This window comes from Astyanax mexicanus, chromosome 3 (genome assembly GCF_023375975.1).
Source record: "Astyanax mexicanus isolate ESR-SI-001 chromosome 3, AstMex3_surface, whole genome shotgun sequence".
Taxonomy (NCBI): Eukaryota; Metazoa; Chordata; class Actinopteri; order Characiformes; family Acestrorhamphidae; genus Astyanax; species Astyanax mexicanus.
Genome location: NC_064410.1, coordinates 7,325,505 through 7,342,961, shown reverse-complemented (window position 1 = coordinate 7,342,961; position 17,457 = coordinate 7,325,505). Strand labels below are relative to the sequence as shown.

At 37.0% G+C, this 17,457-nt stretch overlaps 1 protein-coding gene across 1 annotated transcript in view; it reads left to right on the top strand.

The window, feature by feature from the left end:
- Positions 1 to 4,651: 4,651 nt before the first annotated feature.
- hdac5 (histone deacetylase 5) overlaps positions 4,652 to 17,457 on the top strand; it is a 198,102-nt gene continuing 185,296 nt past the window's right edge. Inside the window, exon 1 of the mRNA XM_049476086.1 lies at positions 4,652 to 4,936. The gene's annotated coding sequence lies outside the window, so the exon portion shown is untranslated. The remainder of the gene's footprint in view (positions 4,937 to 17,457) is intronic.

The following is a 17,457-nucleotide window of genomic DNA, read 5'->3' as shown; positions in this document are numbered from 1 at the left end:
AGTTGGCATAAAGTTATCCAAAAGCAGTGTGTAAGACTGGTGGAGGAGAACATGCCAAGATGCAAAAAAACTGTGATTAAAAACTTACAAGATTTTTCCACCAAATATTGATTTCTGAACTCTTAAAACTTTATGAATATGAACTTGTTTATTTTTTTTGCATTATTTGAGATCTGAAAGCTCTGCATCTTTTTATTGTTATTTCAGTGATTTCCCATTTTCTGCAAATAAATGCTCTAAATGACTATACTTGTTATTGGAATTTGGGAGAAATGTTGTCCGTAGTTTATAGAATAAAACAATGTTAATTTTACTCAAACATGTAACTATAAATAGCAAAATCAGATCAGATAAACTAATTCAGAAACTGAAGATGCTTGTAGGATGTGCGGTTCAGTATGATATGCCATCTCTAGTTAGCAGTTAGCAATGCTAACTGCTGCCCTGTTTGCTTCAATTACTTGTTAGCTACATTAGCCCCGAGCTAAAGATACAAATGTCAGATAAGACAAACATCTTGGTGGACTGACTCTCCTTGGGATAAGGGGAAAATTGGGCAAATTAGATTTTTCAGTAAACGATCACTTTAATCCCATTAGCTCTCAGTGTGAGCTTGTCCTCGGGCTCATTTACAGGGCCACACACCTGTCCCCTCTTACACCGAGAAAAAGGGGGGGGGGGGGGATGAGGGAGTGAGAAGGAGAGTTTGTTTTCTGCACTTGCATTTCCCCGATGGTTCCTTCCTCCTGCCCTCATCCTGTTTTTGAGACGGAAGAACAGAACAAACACCTTTTTGTTGCAGGCGTGCTGCAGCAGTCAGTTTCGTTAGACCTGCGTGTATTTTTAGCACCCCTCGTCTTATCAGTCACCGTGTGGCCATTGATCGTGACTCGCTGGCTTCATATGAATGAGCCACTGACGCAAAAGAGCGAGCTATCCGCCTTTCTTCTGTATCTGTTTCTTTCTGCCTGCTTTAGCAGGGGGGCCCTGTTGGCCCGCCCTAATGCCTGCTGTACACTCTCAGTCAATACTGTTTACTGCTCTCAACATAATGACTGCTCTGGTGTGTATGTGTGTGTGTGTATGTGTGTGTAGAAGAGGATGTGTGTATGCATTAGGCCCAGAATCATAAAGAGATGCCTTGTATTTGTAAAGCAAGCCATTCTGGATTCTGAGTGTTTAGACGAATTAGATTAGTGTCTTTATTGTCCTCAAAGAGGAAATTTGTTTTTACAGCCAGTGCCATTTAAACATACAAGTATTTAAACATACAAGATTAGATACTAGAGAATTACATACATACACTACCATTTAGAAGCTTTAGAACACCCCCAGTTGTCTATGTAAATTTTTTGCCATTTAAGCTCTTTAGGTCCAATTAATAATCAAAAATAGTTAAAAAAAATCCAAAGAACTTACATTTAGCAGTAAACTATAAGGGCTTTTAAAGGAAACATAAAACTATATACTGTAAAAAAAATATATATATATATATATATGACTGTAAAAAAAAGGTTTTGCTCACTTACAGTTAAACTAGCTGGCAGTGTGTTAAGGAACTGTACTCTGTGGTCTAAAGCGCTGCCACTATGAGCGGGAGGTCGCAGGTTCGAACCCCAGCTAATGCAGCTTTGCCATCAAGCTGCCGGCGCTCAGAGGGAGCACAATTGGCCCTGCTCCCTCCGGGTGGGTAGATGGCGCTCTCTCCCCACATCACTCCTGCGGTGATGTCCACAGCACAGGGCATCTGTGAGCTGCTGTACCGGAAACCGAGCCGCTGCGCTGTTCTCCAAGCGCACTGGCTGCTCGCCAATGCTGCATCAGCAGCAGCTCAAAAAGAAGCGGTGGCTGACTTCACATGTATCGGAGGAAGCATGTGTTAGTCTTCACCCTCCTGGTGTGTTGGGGCATTGCTAGCGATAGGGGGAGTCCTAATGAGTGGGTTGGGTAATTGGCCGTGTAAATTGGGGAGTAAAAGGGAAAAATTAGAAATACAATTGTAAAAAAAAAGAAGCTGTACTCTATCTAGAATTGTGTTAAATTATATAGTAAGTACAGATTAGAATAGAAATATATATTACTATTTACATATTACCAAACAAACAGTAAAAAAGCTGAGTTAAATTTTACTACTAACCACAACCAGGCCTGATTACTGCCAGGCCTGTAAAATCAAGAAACCATTTAAATAGAACCTGTCTGACAACATGAAGCAGATAAAAGATCTCAAAATGCAACACATCATGCCCCGATCTGAAGAAATTCAAAAACAGATGAGGAAACAAAGTCATTGATCAACAATCAGTGTGGAAAAGGTTCCAAAATCATTTCTAAGACTTTGGGACTCCAGAGAACCACAGTGAGAGCTATTATTCACAAATGGAGAAAACATGGAACACTGGTGAACCTTCCCAGGAGTGGCCAGCTGATTGAAATTATTCCAAAAGGGCATGGACAACTCATCCAGAAGGTCACAAAAGAAGCCAGAACAACATTTAAAGAACCACAGGTCTCACTTGTCTCAGTTAAGTGTTAGTGTCTCAGTGTTAATGATTCAATAATAAGAAAGAGACTGGGCAAAAATGGTCTCCATGGGAGAGTTCCAGGGCAAAAACACTGCTGAACAAAAAGAGTGTCCATCTCACTGATGTGAAAAAGGGAACTTTTTGGAAGTTTTGTGTTCTGCTACATCTGGTGTAAATCTAACACGTAATTTCAGACAAAGAACATCATACCGAACGTAAAACGTAGTGGTGGTAGTGTGAGGATCTGGGGCTGTTTTGCTGTTTCAGAGCCTGGACAAGTTGAGGTAATAGATAAAACCATGAATTCTGCTGTTTACCAGACAATCCTGAAGGAGAATATCCGGCCATCTGTTTGTGCTTTTTTCTATTAAATGAATAAAACTATCATTGAAAAAGTTATTTTTATATTTACTGTGATGGTTCACCCAGAAGCCTCAGTGGCCAGAGAAGTCAAATCTGCTACTTGACATGGTTAACATTAAGCTTCTGTTCTGCACAGTAAAGTTTTTAATGGCATTTTTTTAATGTAACTCTGTATTGTAGAGCTTGATAAAGTAAAATGTGTTTCTATCAGCTATTACTGAATGACTGAATGTTCGTATTGCAGTGCCCTCTTTTTATATATATATATATATAATAATATCTTGATCAGACAGCACATGAAATTTCTCGGCTTTATGGTTTAAACTGTTTTTGTAGATATAAAACATGCTGTGCTGCAAGGCAACCCAAAACTCTCTCTAACGAAGAGCAGGTGAAAACTCCAAACTGTGATATGTGCTAAATGAAGTGTTAATTATATGTAAAGTAAGAGTGCATTGCCATGTGCAGTAAAATGTTATGCACTGCCTAAATTATGCTGAACAGGAGATGTAGATAACAAAAATTCAGTTTCTGAAACAGTTTCTGGTATATGTTTGATTAAAAAGAACATTGTTGTTTTATTCTATAAACTACATAAACATATAAACATTTCTCTCAAATTCCAAATACAAATATTATCATTTATAGCATTTATTGCATTTATATGCAACTTGGCATCATGTTCTCCTCCACCAGTCTTACACACTGCTTTAAAATAACTTCATGCCTTTACTCCTGGTGCAAATATTCAAGCAGTTCAGCTTGGTGGTTTGATGGTTTGTGATCATCCATCTTCCTCTTGATTATATTCCAGAGGTTTTCAATTTGATGAAATCAAAGAAACTCATCATTTTTAAGTGATCTCTTGTTTTTTTTCCAGAACTATATTTCACACAGCACATATCCTGTCATTGTGCATATATTACGCCTTTATGTGACAGAGTGTATGCATTAATGAGTGTGTGTGTGACGTGTCAGAGGACACACTTAGTGACCTGTGGACGTGGCTGTGTGACGCACAAGCAGCCGAGCAGAAGCATCCATGGCAACCCTGTGAATAAAAAAATTCTAATCTAAAAAAAAAGAGTGCGCATTTCTAGCGCAGAAAAACGGGCCAAATAGTCTAAAAGCGGAGAGGGTGCGCATTTCTAGCGCAGAAAAACGGGGCAAAGAGTCTAAAAGCGGAGAGGGTGCGCATTTCTAGCGCAGAAAAACGGGGCAAAGAGTCTAAAAGCGGAGAGGGTGCGCATTTGTAGCGCAGAAAAACGGGCCAAAGAGTCTAAAAGTTGCCGTAATTAAGGAGTTTAATATTAAGAAACATCATGAAATTAAACATCAATTAGAAAAATCTTAGTTTACACAACACTGTCAAAGATAAAGATAGTAAGTCAAGTAAAATGGTGTGTAAATGAAATAATCAGGAAAAAAGTATTATTTAAAGTGGTATATTTCATTATTTGTTTTATTACAGAGTGTGGCCCGAGACTTCAAATATATTTCTCCTTCTGGCCCCCAACAAAAAAAGTTTGGACACCCCTGCTGTAGTCAGTGTAACTGTGCTGTTCCGCCGCTGGCCGAGAGGGGGCGCCTACCGCCGTCTCTCAGCCCCTCAAACCCCGCAAAATAAGAGCTTTACCCCACGGGGGTTAGGTTAACTAGCTCAGACACCCCGCTAAGCGACCGCGGCGGGTTTCTGTAACGCGGGAACCGGGGCTCGGGTCCGGTCCGGTTCGTTCGTGCCGGACTTTCGGTCGTGCTGGTCTATTTTTAGACCCACGGAAAGTCACGTGACCCCCGCGGCGGCGGCGGCGTGACGTCATTAATGTTGTTGTTGGTGGAGGAGCTGCAAATATGGAGGAAAGAGAGTTGTTGTGACAGGAGGAGAAAAAAAATCACAGACTGCAGATTTTAGATTTACGAATTACAGAGGCGCGGGCGGACCCCCCGGGCGGGATGAGGCGGTGTGCGAGTGAGTGAGTGAGTGTGTGGATCAGCGCACAGAGCAGGAGGAGGAGGAAGAAGAGGAGGAGGAGGACCACCCTGAGCAGGTAAAGCTGGAACAGAGTGTGAGAATGAGTGTGAGTGTGTTTTATGGTGGAGATGATGAGATAATGAGAGATTTATTTTATGTATTTTATTGTACGGAGGCTCCGCTCCGGATCAGTCCAGCTGATCCTCGCTGACAGACAGCTGGGGAGCAGGATGGGCTGAGGGGAGGGTAGTAAACAGTGGATTCATGGCTGGATCCGGGTGTGTTTGGAGTTGCCTTAAAACCCTGTTTTTACAGACATTTCACTGACAGTTCGCGTCGTTAAAGCAAAACTACAAGTTTCCAAACGACTAGCCCGACCTGTCGTGATCTTCCCAGGCATAGGAACAACTTGCTGTAGTGTTTAAGCTTCTGTATGGTGTTTTGTAAGGATTATTTTTTTGAAATGTGTAAAGAAAATGCTGTGTTCTGCTCTGTTTAGTGAGACTACAGTGCAGGCGAGCAGCGTTCACACGCGCCTGGATTCTATGTAGCAGTACGTAGGCTATAGAGCTAACGTTACATACAGTAGTAGTTAACTTACCTCCTTAAATTAACATTACCTAATGTCACTTTCGAAACTGTAAGCTAACCTACATCTTTGTTTTTCCTTCTCATATATTATTGTGTCATATTATGGCGTTTCTCTGTCTTAAAGTTAGCTAGCTAGCTATTGTAAACCAGGCTGTATTGGTCATTTTTACAGACACTATTTACAATGACAGTTTGCGTCGTTTGTCTCAAACTGAACAAAATTGTTAAGTTAGTTTACCATAAACTACCCCGACCTGTCTTCACCCGTCTTCTTCATATAGGGTACATGAGGAACTTCCTGTATATTGTTTTATAAGGATTATAGAGCTATAGGTTCGTGAGAGTTGATAAATATTTATATAAAAATGAAAAAGGGTTCTGGGGTGCGTTTCCCGTACAACGACGGAGCCTAGCATTGAACTAACGTGGTACGATGCATCGTTAAACTAACTAACATCTGAAGTACGACCGTTTCCCGAAACCATCGTACTTTCTTGGTACCACAGAAGTCTGAACTATGTTGGTTTGAACCACCGTGGTCTTAACTAAGGTGTTTCCAGATGTGTTCTGCCAGACTTTCCCAGCAGAAAACGTGCAAAACTCACAATCTTTAAAATATTATGCCAAAAATATGTTACTAATGTATCATTTAGGCTATTTATGATATTGTAATTATCACCAGAACATAACGGACAACAATACTATTAATAAAATAACAATGAACTGCAAGTAAAATGTAGACAATCATTGCTATATATTCATTATTATTTGTAACAGACAGTGTTACTTAAAAAAAAACATACACATATTTGCTATTGCAATATTTTTTTTAAATAAAATAATCACCATTCTGAAGAAGTCTTATTAAAATGAGACATGAGAAATGTGTTACTCAGTGGTTCAGCAGAGCGCCTACAACGTGCAGCGCGCGGTGTTCTGTCGAATTGTGCAACCCATCGAGATGTGCTTCTCAACACCAGCGCCCATGCGTGGAAACATTTTTTATTTATTTATTATTTTTTTATGGTAATTCTGTTCTTTTTGGTTGCATTAAACAACCAGAAACCCCTTGCCATTATTTCAGAGTATTACAAATGCGTAAATGACAGCTGATGATAATGAAAGTAATTTTTTATGAAAGTAAAGTCTCCTGATATTTTGATTCAGGCTTTCCAAATATTCTACCGAAAGCATGTTTAAATATGGGGCTTTTTCTAGCAATTTTATATTTAAAAATTAAATATGCACTAGGATAATACGGTTTGACAGGGTAGCAAAACTCGACAGACACTGGATGGAAGCCTAGTTCGAATCCCAGTCGTGGTTTTATTCTCTTAATGTTTTATTTCATAATGGCAATTAATGTTATTATTTTTTACATATATATTAATGTAGCCTACATATTTCTACGTATTTCCTGTAATATATTATTTAACAAATACTAATTGATAACATTTGTATAGGCCTAGAAACACGTTGTATTGGCTAAATAATAAATTTTCTTTATTCACGCTCTGTCTGGCCCTGTTACCTCCAGAGGATAATTAGGTAATTCAAAACACCTGCTTATTGCATATCTTATTCACAGAGTGCATATAGCACAATGGGTTTAAAAAAATAATTATTAACCATTTCATAAATTTTCACAGCACAAGTTATCTTTACTCAAGAGATGCCTGCTTGAATAATTGACATACATCTTTCCAAGACTGTAAAATACATTTTAGCTAAAGAGCACTTCTCTTTTCACTACACTGAATTCATGTTTGCCAAATAAAGCTAAATGTTAAAGACATACATTAAAAAAAGGACTGAATTTTATTATTTTACCTGGGCGCACATGGGTAAAAGTGAAGTGGCTCAATTAATGTAATTAACACAAACATTAAAAAAAATAGGTACACTTGACATCTTAAATCCTCGTGCAGCAATATTAATGTGATTTATCAGCTTTCTGAGTCCTACCGTCCATCGTCTGCACTAATCACCAGGAACTAAGCTCCTAACGACAGGTCTAGAGCTGTAGTTGGAACGACGCAGCTGAACCACGGTAGTTGCGAATATTCGCTGGAACTACGGTTCTGGGAAACACCTGTGTAGCTTAACTAAGGTTTGCACTATGCAAGTTACTAACGTGGTTACCTCCATAGTTCCAACCACGCTTTTGGGAAACACCTGCGTCGCAGCTGCATCGTCCAGACTATGTAAGTTGCTAACGTAGTTAGCAACTACGCTTTTGGGAAACGTACCCCTGCTCGGTTAGTGAGACTACAGTGCAGGCGAGCAGCGTTCACACGCGCCTGGATTCTGGTGTAGCAGTACGCAGGCTAGTAGTAGCTAGTTAACTTAACTAGTTACCTCCCCAGCTTCCCAGCTTATTAACGCGAACTAATGTAATTTTCGTACGTTTTTCCTACGTTTGTGCAATATTGTGGTGTTCTTCTCAGTCTTATAGCTAGCTGTTTTAAACCAGGCTGTGTAATGCTGGCTACAGTACGTTAGCTAGGCTACAAACCTCTGCCATCAGTCTGCCTGCTTGAAGCTTTATTGATCATATTTTACAGACATTTTACAAACAGTGTCACAATTAAGTTATAGGTTTACTATAAACTAGCTCAACCTGTCTTCATCTTCCTAAGTACACGAGGAGCTTGCTGTAGTGTTAAAGCCTCTACATATTGTTTCGTATGGATTATTAAGCGTTCCAGTCTCGGAAGGTTTGTGAGATTTGTGAAATATATCTATATAAATCAGTCCAGGCGAGCAGCGTTCACTAGCCCCTGTATTCAGTGTAGCAGTAATTTACGTAGGCTACATATAGCTACATACATTTAGAAAACGTAAGCTAGCTAGCGTTAGCTATATCTCCGTTTTTCCTACCTAGGTTATATATGTTTTTCATCATATTGTGGTGTTTTGCTGAGTGTTATAGCTAGTTTTAACTAGTCTGTGTAATGCTGGCGATAATACAAACCTGCCACAGTCTGCCTGCTCGAAGCTGTATTAGTCATTTTTACAGAGAGTACAAGTTTACCATACATCTGTCATACCAAACAGATTACCATAAACCCATGGTGTTGTATTTAGTCTCTAATTTAAGCTAATATTTCTTAAATATGTTTTTCTGCTCGTTTTAGTGAGACTAAGTTACAGTGCAGGCGAGCAGCATTCACTAGCTCCTGGTTTCTGTGTACATAGCAACCGTTCACTTAACTTACCTAACTAATTTATTGTGGTACGCAAAGTATATCTGCATTAACCTATGTAGCTTTTTTTTTTTTAAACGTAAGCTAACTATATCTTAATTTGTCTTACCTGTATATGTTTGTTTTATATTGTAAGAATTTCCTGGGTTTTGTGATTTCTCCACCGTTAATGTACTTTATGTCGTTAAAGTAACGCGCTGTCCTTCATTGAAGTCATTTTTGAAATCGTGCATTGCTGTTTTTCGTGCCTTTCACTGTTTTCGGCCCATTGTTTAGGCTCTGTTTCTATACCAACCTCTGTTTATAGTCTTTTTTACGGTTGATGATGGAAAAACAACCTTTAAACAACCTTTATTTAACATAGCCAAATGTTGTTTTAAAAGGGCATTTGGGGGCCCCAAGCTATGGACCCCACCACCTTTTTGTTACAGTTAGTTAGTGGTGTGCCAAATCGTGTCATACGCAATAAAATCACCAACATTTATGAATATGGTAAATTATATTATACCCTGAAATATCGTCCTATATCACCCACCCCTAATTATCACAAAAAAGGGTTCTACTTTTTAGCTTTTTTAACAAAAAAAAAGTTTACACTGTTTTCATTTCCCATTATATATCTAGTAGAGACAGATTATATCTATCCAGTATCATTTATTCTACTTTAATCCTGAATATATGTAGATATTTGGAGAGCATTATTATTCGTATAATCACATTCTGGATCATTGACTTCTGTTACAAATCTGATAAAATTCTTTTATTTTCTAATATCTCAATTATGGGTGTGCCATATCATTTCATATACAATAATAATAATAATAATAATAATAATAATAATAATAATAATAATAATAATAATAATAATAATAATAATACTTTTCATTTTGTTGCAGTAGTGTATTCTTTTTTTTGACATATTGTTTTTTTTTTTTTTTACAATTGTTTTCATTAATTACCTAACCCACCTACCTGTGCTGCCCATCAGTTCTTTAATACAACTTCCTGTGAAACCAGCAGTAAAATGAATACACAAACCTATAAAGGTATATGTTAGTGTTCGTTTCTCATCACCAGGTCACATTTTAAGAAAAGAGAAAAGAAAAAATATGAATTCATTACTATTGCGCCTAATGATCTTCTGATACTAAAAATAAATGTTTGTACACAGGCCTTCCAGGGTAAATATGGACATATAATATAGCTTTCTAAGTGATGCTGTTCATTCTAATAACAATTTTTATACTACATTGGGAATATCATATTGTACTTTGTATTTAGTAGCATTTAAGGAATGTATGGGTAGCTAGTGTCGGGATTAAGCCAGTACCTAATTTTTGCAATGAAGTTTATGTGTATTTTGCTTTACGTTCATGTAATTATTTACAGATCCACCTTCTTATCACTGGAAAAAGGTCAGTTTGGTTGTTTTATTAATGGTCTATGTCAGTGACTGCTCATGACACATTTATTTTCCTGCCCCTCTTTAGTGAAGTGGGTGGGATGAGGCCTCATTGCTGGCCAGTCAAATCCTAGTTTTTCTCTTGATTGAGCCATCAAATCATGTCCACCACTTCAGTAATCAGAGGGAACATCTGCTTTGTCTCCAAGGTCGATGTTCACATCTGAACATCTTCACAGTCTTCACAGTCTGTGCAGCAGAAGTCTCTTATCTGCTCTGACTCCGGAGGTGCTGATGTGGATCCTTTATCTGTACATCACACCCAGAATTACAGAAATTATAGAAGGATTATTTTCATAAAGGGTGCGAGTGATGGGTGGTATATTGGTTTATACTGTATACTGGTTTTAATTTTCCCTTTGGCATGCATTCTTATATAGCGCCATATCGCTAGAGACGCTACAGAGCACTGCGTAGAACAGCACCACCAAAGAAGCATACTGGGGCAGCTTACTAGTTAACACTAGCCAGTTAGCATAACAAGCTAATGCACAAGAGTGACTGTACCTCAGCTTTGTGGAGTCAAACATTCGTCTCATTATGTGAAATGAGAACAGCACTTTATCTGAGGAGCTCCTGCTGCTGTTCCTTACTCTGAGTGTTTTTATCTGGGTACAATAGAAAATGACCAAAACTTTCACAATTATTGTTACTCAGAGAAAAAGAGAGGAATGGAATTACAACAATCAATCCACAGCTCGGAGAAAAGTTCCTCTTGTTCCCCAGACGAACACAGAATCAGTCCTGGGTACAGAATCATTTATTCAGCACAAGTGATTAAACTCCCTAAACACTGGATATTATGTGCAAAAAAAAAAAAAAAAAAAAAAAATACATGAGCAGTAACTGTAGATCTTTTCAGTATATTAACACTGTAGCTTAAAGAGTAAGATTAATGTGCAATGCAAACTAAATAAATTTGTTGACTGGAGAACCAAGGGAATTGTGTCTGAAAAAAGCTACTTTAATACTTTAATGCCTTTAATTACTTCAATAATTACATGTTATTGTAGTTTAATATGAAACTTGTGCAGTAGACCATTTAAAAATATTTATTTTTAATACTTATATTTTTAGTATTTTAGGACCATTTATAGTGTTTAAGGAACTATTTTAAATATTTAGTTTTGTAAAGGAAGCTGTGATAAAGTTGTTGGCATATCTCTTTTTAAGATCAATTTTTTTACATTCTTCAGCTGTTTTTCTGCTTATAAAGTCTGATGTCTTCATGTATTGTGTAATAAATTTTATAATATTGTGTGTTTAGATACAGAGTAAACCCAATAGGAACCAATGTCTTCATTTAAAGCCTTAATGTTTGATATTATATGTACTCCTAACAGTACAGTCACAAACCTGTATTAAAGCCCAGTCATGCAAAAAACTATAAATTAAACCGTCAGGGTGTTAAAAAATACTGTGTTATATATTTTGCGATTTTTGATCATACCGCCCAGCACTAGGGGGAATATACTGGATAAGTCGTAGTAAAATGAGCTGGATACAGAAGTCAGTATGGCAGTCACTGGTGATTATATTGATTATTCTACTGATTATTGATTAAGATTTTTTTTCATCAAATGTCCTAATCAATCTTTTAGACAGACGTCTAAAACTCAACAATGACAAAAAAACACTACTACAGGTGTATATACATTTTGCCTTAGCACACACTTTATTTGAACACTTGAAAACTTTGAACATGTTCATTTTTAAAAAGCATTTTAATCAGGCGATTAACTTTGCAGAGCCTGGTGACGTATTAGTGTTTTTTTTTAGATTTAGAGACTAAAACACAGCATCACTGCTGTCAAGTTTAGAAGGTGGACTGAATACTTGTGTGTATGTGAGTTACCTGTGCTCATACACACTAGGGCTGCACGGTATTGGAAAAAAATTACATTACAAATGTTCTTTTTTTGACTATGTCGCGAGATTAAACAATGCAGGGCCTGTGACCGGACCAATTAAGGGCTGAGTCAGTGCCAAGCACTCAAAACCCGAGGAAAACAGCAAAACAACAGTAACCGGCCCTCTAATCAGGCATTTAAATGGCTTTTTAAAAGATAAATAAGAAAGTTTTCTGTGATTAAAAGCGTGAATTCTGAATTAAACGCTGTAACTGGAAATATCTTCTGTGCAAAACTGTGCTGGACTGAGGTGCACAGCTTTTGTGCCTTTACAAGCACGTGCCCAACCATGTGGATGAAGGCCATGCGGTAAACTTAGCTAATCTAAAGGCTACATGAAGTTTGGAGGTCTGTAGTGATTGAAGTTTGCAATCACTGACCCTTTTATTTCATTTTATGTGGCCTAGACTTATTTGCTTTCATTCCTAGTCACTTCCACTGTGTTATTATATCACTGACAGTTGGCTGTGGAATATTTAGTAGTGAGGAAATTTCACGACTGCACTTGTTGCACAGGTGCTGCATCCTATCACAGTGCCATGCTGAAATTCACTGAGCTCCTGAGAGCCTGAGACCCATTCTTTCACTAATGTTTACTAGGTGCTTGATTCTATAAACCTGTGGACATGGAAGTGATTAGAACACCTGAATTTAGTGATTTGAATTGAGAGTTTTCGATTAGGACCAGTCTTATTTTTTTATATTTAATAAAATTCTACAGGAGCAAAATATCCATAGTAGAAACACCAAAGTTGCTGATGATGGACCTTCTCCCCAAGACTCAAATCCTAATGTGGACCACTGAAGGAGAAAAGGCAACACTGGTGCTAAAGAGCCACTTAGCACAGCACCATCTGTCCTAGTCCCTTTTGCTAACTGGTCTATATCATTAGATGTTTCCAGGAAGGCCCCCTGATACCTGCATGTGTTAAACCCAGCCATCTGTTGTAAGAGACGTTTGAGAGTAAGAGCTTACTTAGGTTTACTTTTCTAAACAGTGAAAACACTGAATCTTTATTAACTGATCAACGGTTTATCATGATGCTAAATAAAGATTAATTTGCATTTGGTTATTGCAGGACATTATGGGCAAATTTTATATAATGATATATTTCTTAATTTTAGTTGATATAATATAATTCTGATATCGATATGAACATTATAAAGCCACCATCATCGCACACTGGCTTAAACTGATGACGGCACTCTGTACTGAACAGATGCTGTAAATACTGTATATATCTTAAAACTCTAGACCAAATGTGTATGGTTTGAAGTAACTTTATTCACCTAAAAATTGCTAATAATATATAGGAGATGGTCACATATGCACATATACTTTTATTATGAAGCCTACAATGTTGGATTATCCACAATGGATCTGGCTAATGCCTGTTGATGCTAACTCTTTCTGAGCTGGATTAATAGCTGATGTTTGATGACCGATTGATAGCACTGTGCTGGTTAGATCGGGTAGCTTTTGTGGTTTGATATGAAATGTGGATTATGGCTATAGTTTACTGATAGAGCAACTATTGTCCAGCACCTCCAGGAACTCCTTCCTTCAAGACGCTGAAAAAACTATTCCAGGTGACACTCCCTCATGAAGACACTGAGATTAAAATACCAAGAGTGTGCAGATCTGTCCTCAAAGATAAATGTGCTACTTGTTTAATTCCATGTGTTACTGTATATCTTTAATGTCTTCAATGTCTAGTAGAAAGTGTTCCTTGGACTCTGAGTGGTCCAGCGGTCTAAAGCGCTGCCACTATGATCAGGAGATCATCCATCAACTACCGGAGCCCTGAGAGAGCGCAATTGACCTTGCTCTCTCTGGGTGGGTAGATTGCGCTCTCTTCCCACATCACTCCAAAGGGTGATGTCGATCAGCACAAGGCATCTGTGAGCTGATGTATCAGCAGCTGTATAAAAAGAGTCGATGGCTAACTTTACATGTATCGGAGGAGGCTTGTGCTAGTCTTCAACCTCCTGGTGTGTTGGGGCATCACTAGTGATAGGGGGAGTCCTAATGAGTTGTTTGGTTTATTGGTCTTGTAAATTGGGAAAATAATTAGAACAAAATAGAAACAAATTAGAAATAAAAATAAGTTGGAGTTGCTCTATAACGCTACTCTATATATTTACTCTATATATTCTGGAGAACCACAGTCCAACAACCCTCTACCTCCACTCCACAGTTAAAATCTCACTCTCTCACAGCTTCTGTGTACAGCCAAAGAAAGGTGTGTTCCAGTGCTGAGCCTAACACTAATTATTATAATAATTTATATTATTATACTGATATTACTGGTCTTGCCTGCATTAGCGGTGTGTAAATGATACCGTACACAATGTTCTTCACTCACAAACAAATGATTTGGCCTGGCTGTGGATGAAAATAACAAAGTAAAAGCTGTATTTTATTGAGAGAACTACAGTTATGGGCTTAATCTCAAATGGCTCCCTAGTCTCTATAGTTCCTGTATAATGCACTAGATAAGTCTAGATAACACTATTTTATACAAATAATTAACTTAAAACCACTGGAAACATGTTTTTAGGACTGCAACTAATGAGTATTTTGATAATCTAATCGATTATGTTGATTTATGTTTTGATTAATTGAGTATTAATGGAATAAAAAGGGGAAAAAAGTATTTTTTAGTTTGTGTACTAATGATGCAATTGTAAGAAAAACACAACCTACCATTATTAAAAGATATTAGTATTTACATAAAGAATTAACAAAGCTAATTCAGGCAGTTATGTAAATATTATCATTATCATTATAAAAGAACACATAAATAGTGAAATAATGTAAATATACACTCAACTGTGATTCTCAAACACATCCACGCAATCCCAGAGTCAGAAAAGACCTTAAAACCCTTAATGTCTTAATGAAGCTAACTGCCACCACATTTAAGGTGGAATGGAAAACTTGATCGATATGATCGAGATATAAAATAACTAAGATTGAGACATGAGTCCTGTTTAACTACTCCAGCAGGCTCCAGTAACATTGAGTGAGAGAAAAAATTTTACTTGTCGCTAACGTTAGCTTGACTAAAACTGCACCTTGTTTTGAAAATGCTGGTCGAGCTGCAACATTTAAGGTGTAATTTAAGGTGGAAGTTGAAATGGCAGGCTCTAGTAACTTTGAGTGAAAGATAAAATAAAACTTGTCACTAACGTTAGTATGACTAAAACTACGTCTTGTTTAGTAAATGGTGGCTGAACTGCAACATTTAAAGTGAAATTTAAGGTGGAAGTTAAAATGGCAGGCTCTAGTAACATCAAATGAGAGAAAAAATAGAACTTGTCGCTAATGTTAGCTTGACTACAACTGCGGCTTGTTTTGGAAATGCTGGTCAAGCTGCAACATTTAAGGTGGAATTTAAAGTGGAAGTTAAAATAGCAGGCTCTTGTAATATTGAGCGAGAGAAAAAAATAGAACTTGAAAAATAGAATAGACTTGAATAAAATAAATTTATCATAAATCTCCTTTACCCATGGCTCCAACATGCATCCGGCTTAACGGTGTTTTACTGCCACGGTTTTGATTGGCTTACTGACCCACACTAGGGAACTTAGCCCCAAATAATTGATTATTAAATTAGTTGCCAACTGTTTTTATACTTGATTTAATCTAATATTTAATCTAATTATATATGTATATATATATATATATACATATATATACATATATATATATATATGTATATATATATGTATATATATATATATATATATATATATATATATATATATATATATATATATATATATATTTTTTTTTTTTTTTTTTTTTTTTTTTTTTTTGACTGGGCTTTTATATAGATATTTAATCTAATTATATATGTATATATATATATATACATATATATATACGTATATATATATGTATATATATACATATATATATATACGTATATATATGTATATATATATATATATATATATATATATATATATATATATATATATATATATATATATTTTTTTTTTTTTTTGACTGGACTTTTATATAGATTTTATATTGTGATTTACTCTACTGTTAGAAGTAGATATAATATAAAACATAAAGGATTTAAATTAAGGCATATCCACAAGTAAAACAATAAGTTTAATTTCAGTTTACAATATGTAATTCTTGAAGCCATTAGAGGCATTACAATATTAAAATCAGCCACAATTCCCTTCTTTCTCCAGTTAACAAAGTAATTCAGTTCAGTGTGCATTAAAAGTATCCTTCAAGCTACATTATTAATATATTTAAAAGGGCTATATTTAGTGCTCTTGAAGCTTTTTCCACCTTGTTTGTAAAGTTTTATGGAGTTTTATCTTTTGTGCTGAATAAACAATTCCACACCCAGAACCGATTCTGGGCTCATCTGGGGGACGAGAGCAACTTTTCATAGCTGTGGATCAATTGCTTAATTCCATTTGTCTCTTTCTGAGTGAATAATTGTTGTTATTACACTCATACAGTGAGGAACAGCAACAGGAGCTCCTCAAATAAAGTGCTGTTCTAATTTGTCTCCAGGCAGGACAGAGCGATCACAACTATTTATTATTATTTTTGATCTATTTATCATAAACTCGGAAATTGAAAATACAACCAAAGTTCTGTGGATGGTGAATTAATGTAGGTCACCGTGAAGCATCAGCCTAATGCTATAAATTTAAATATAATGCTTATAATGTAGCCTTATTGTGTTCCGCAGGTTGACTCTAGTGCGGTTTCTGTTCAGTTGAGAGGAGCGGGAGTGGAATGAATGGATCGTTTCTGAAAGTGGGAATAAAATTCATCACCTCCCTGAGGATATGTATAAATTCAACCCAAACTTTCAGCGGAATTTAAAAGGAGTGTGTGTTTTAAGCCTTAAACAAATGTCCCCCTCGCAGGATGAGCTTGAATAGTTGTAATTATTGTCAGGCAGGCGCTCCTGGCTCTGATGGTGCATCATGAGAGAGGAAGGGGGGTCAGAGAGGGGAAGGATTTCCTGGTGTAGCCGGCTGTAAACCACAGGCTGCCCTTTGGCTGTATGGAGGCAACATGAGAAAGTATCAGTTTGTTTTGCCATGACAGAAACATAGATTGCGATAAGGTCAAAAAGTCATGGGATAGCAGTATGTAAGTTGATTATGTGTCAAGTGTCACCTCAGAGGACAGTTTGGGAACACCCACACCTGTATAAGTTGTGAGGTGTTATCTTGTGAGTGAGGTTGAACACTGGCCAGTGTGGTATATGTAACAGGAATGCCCCCAGGAAAGTAGGTACAGATCCCTCCCTCAGACGAAGTCTTTTGGCTGATCCTGCTGTGTACTGTCTGTATTAGGGGTGTAACGGTACAATGCGACATGGGGGTCACAGTTCGGTTCGCGTAAACGCACGCAGAATACATGGTACGCGCTCTTTCTTTC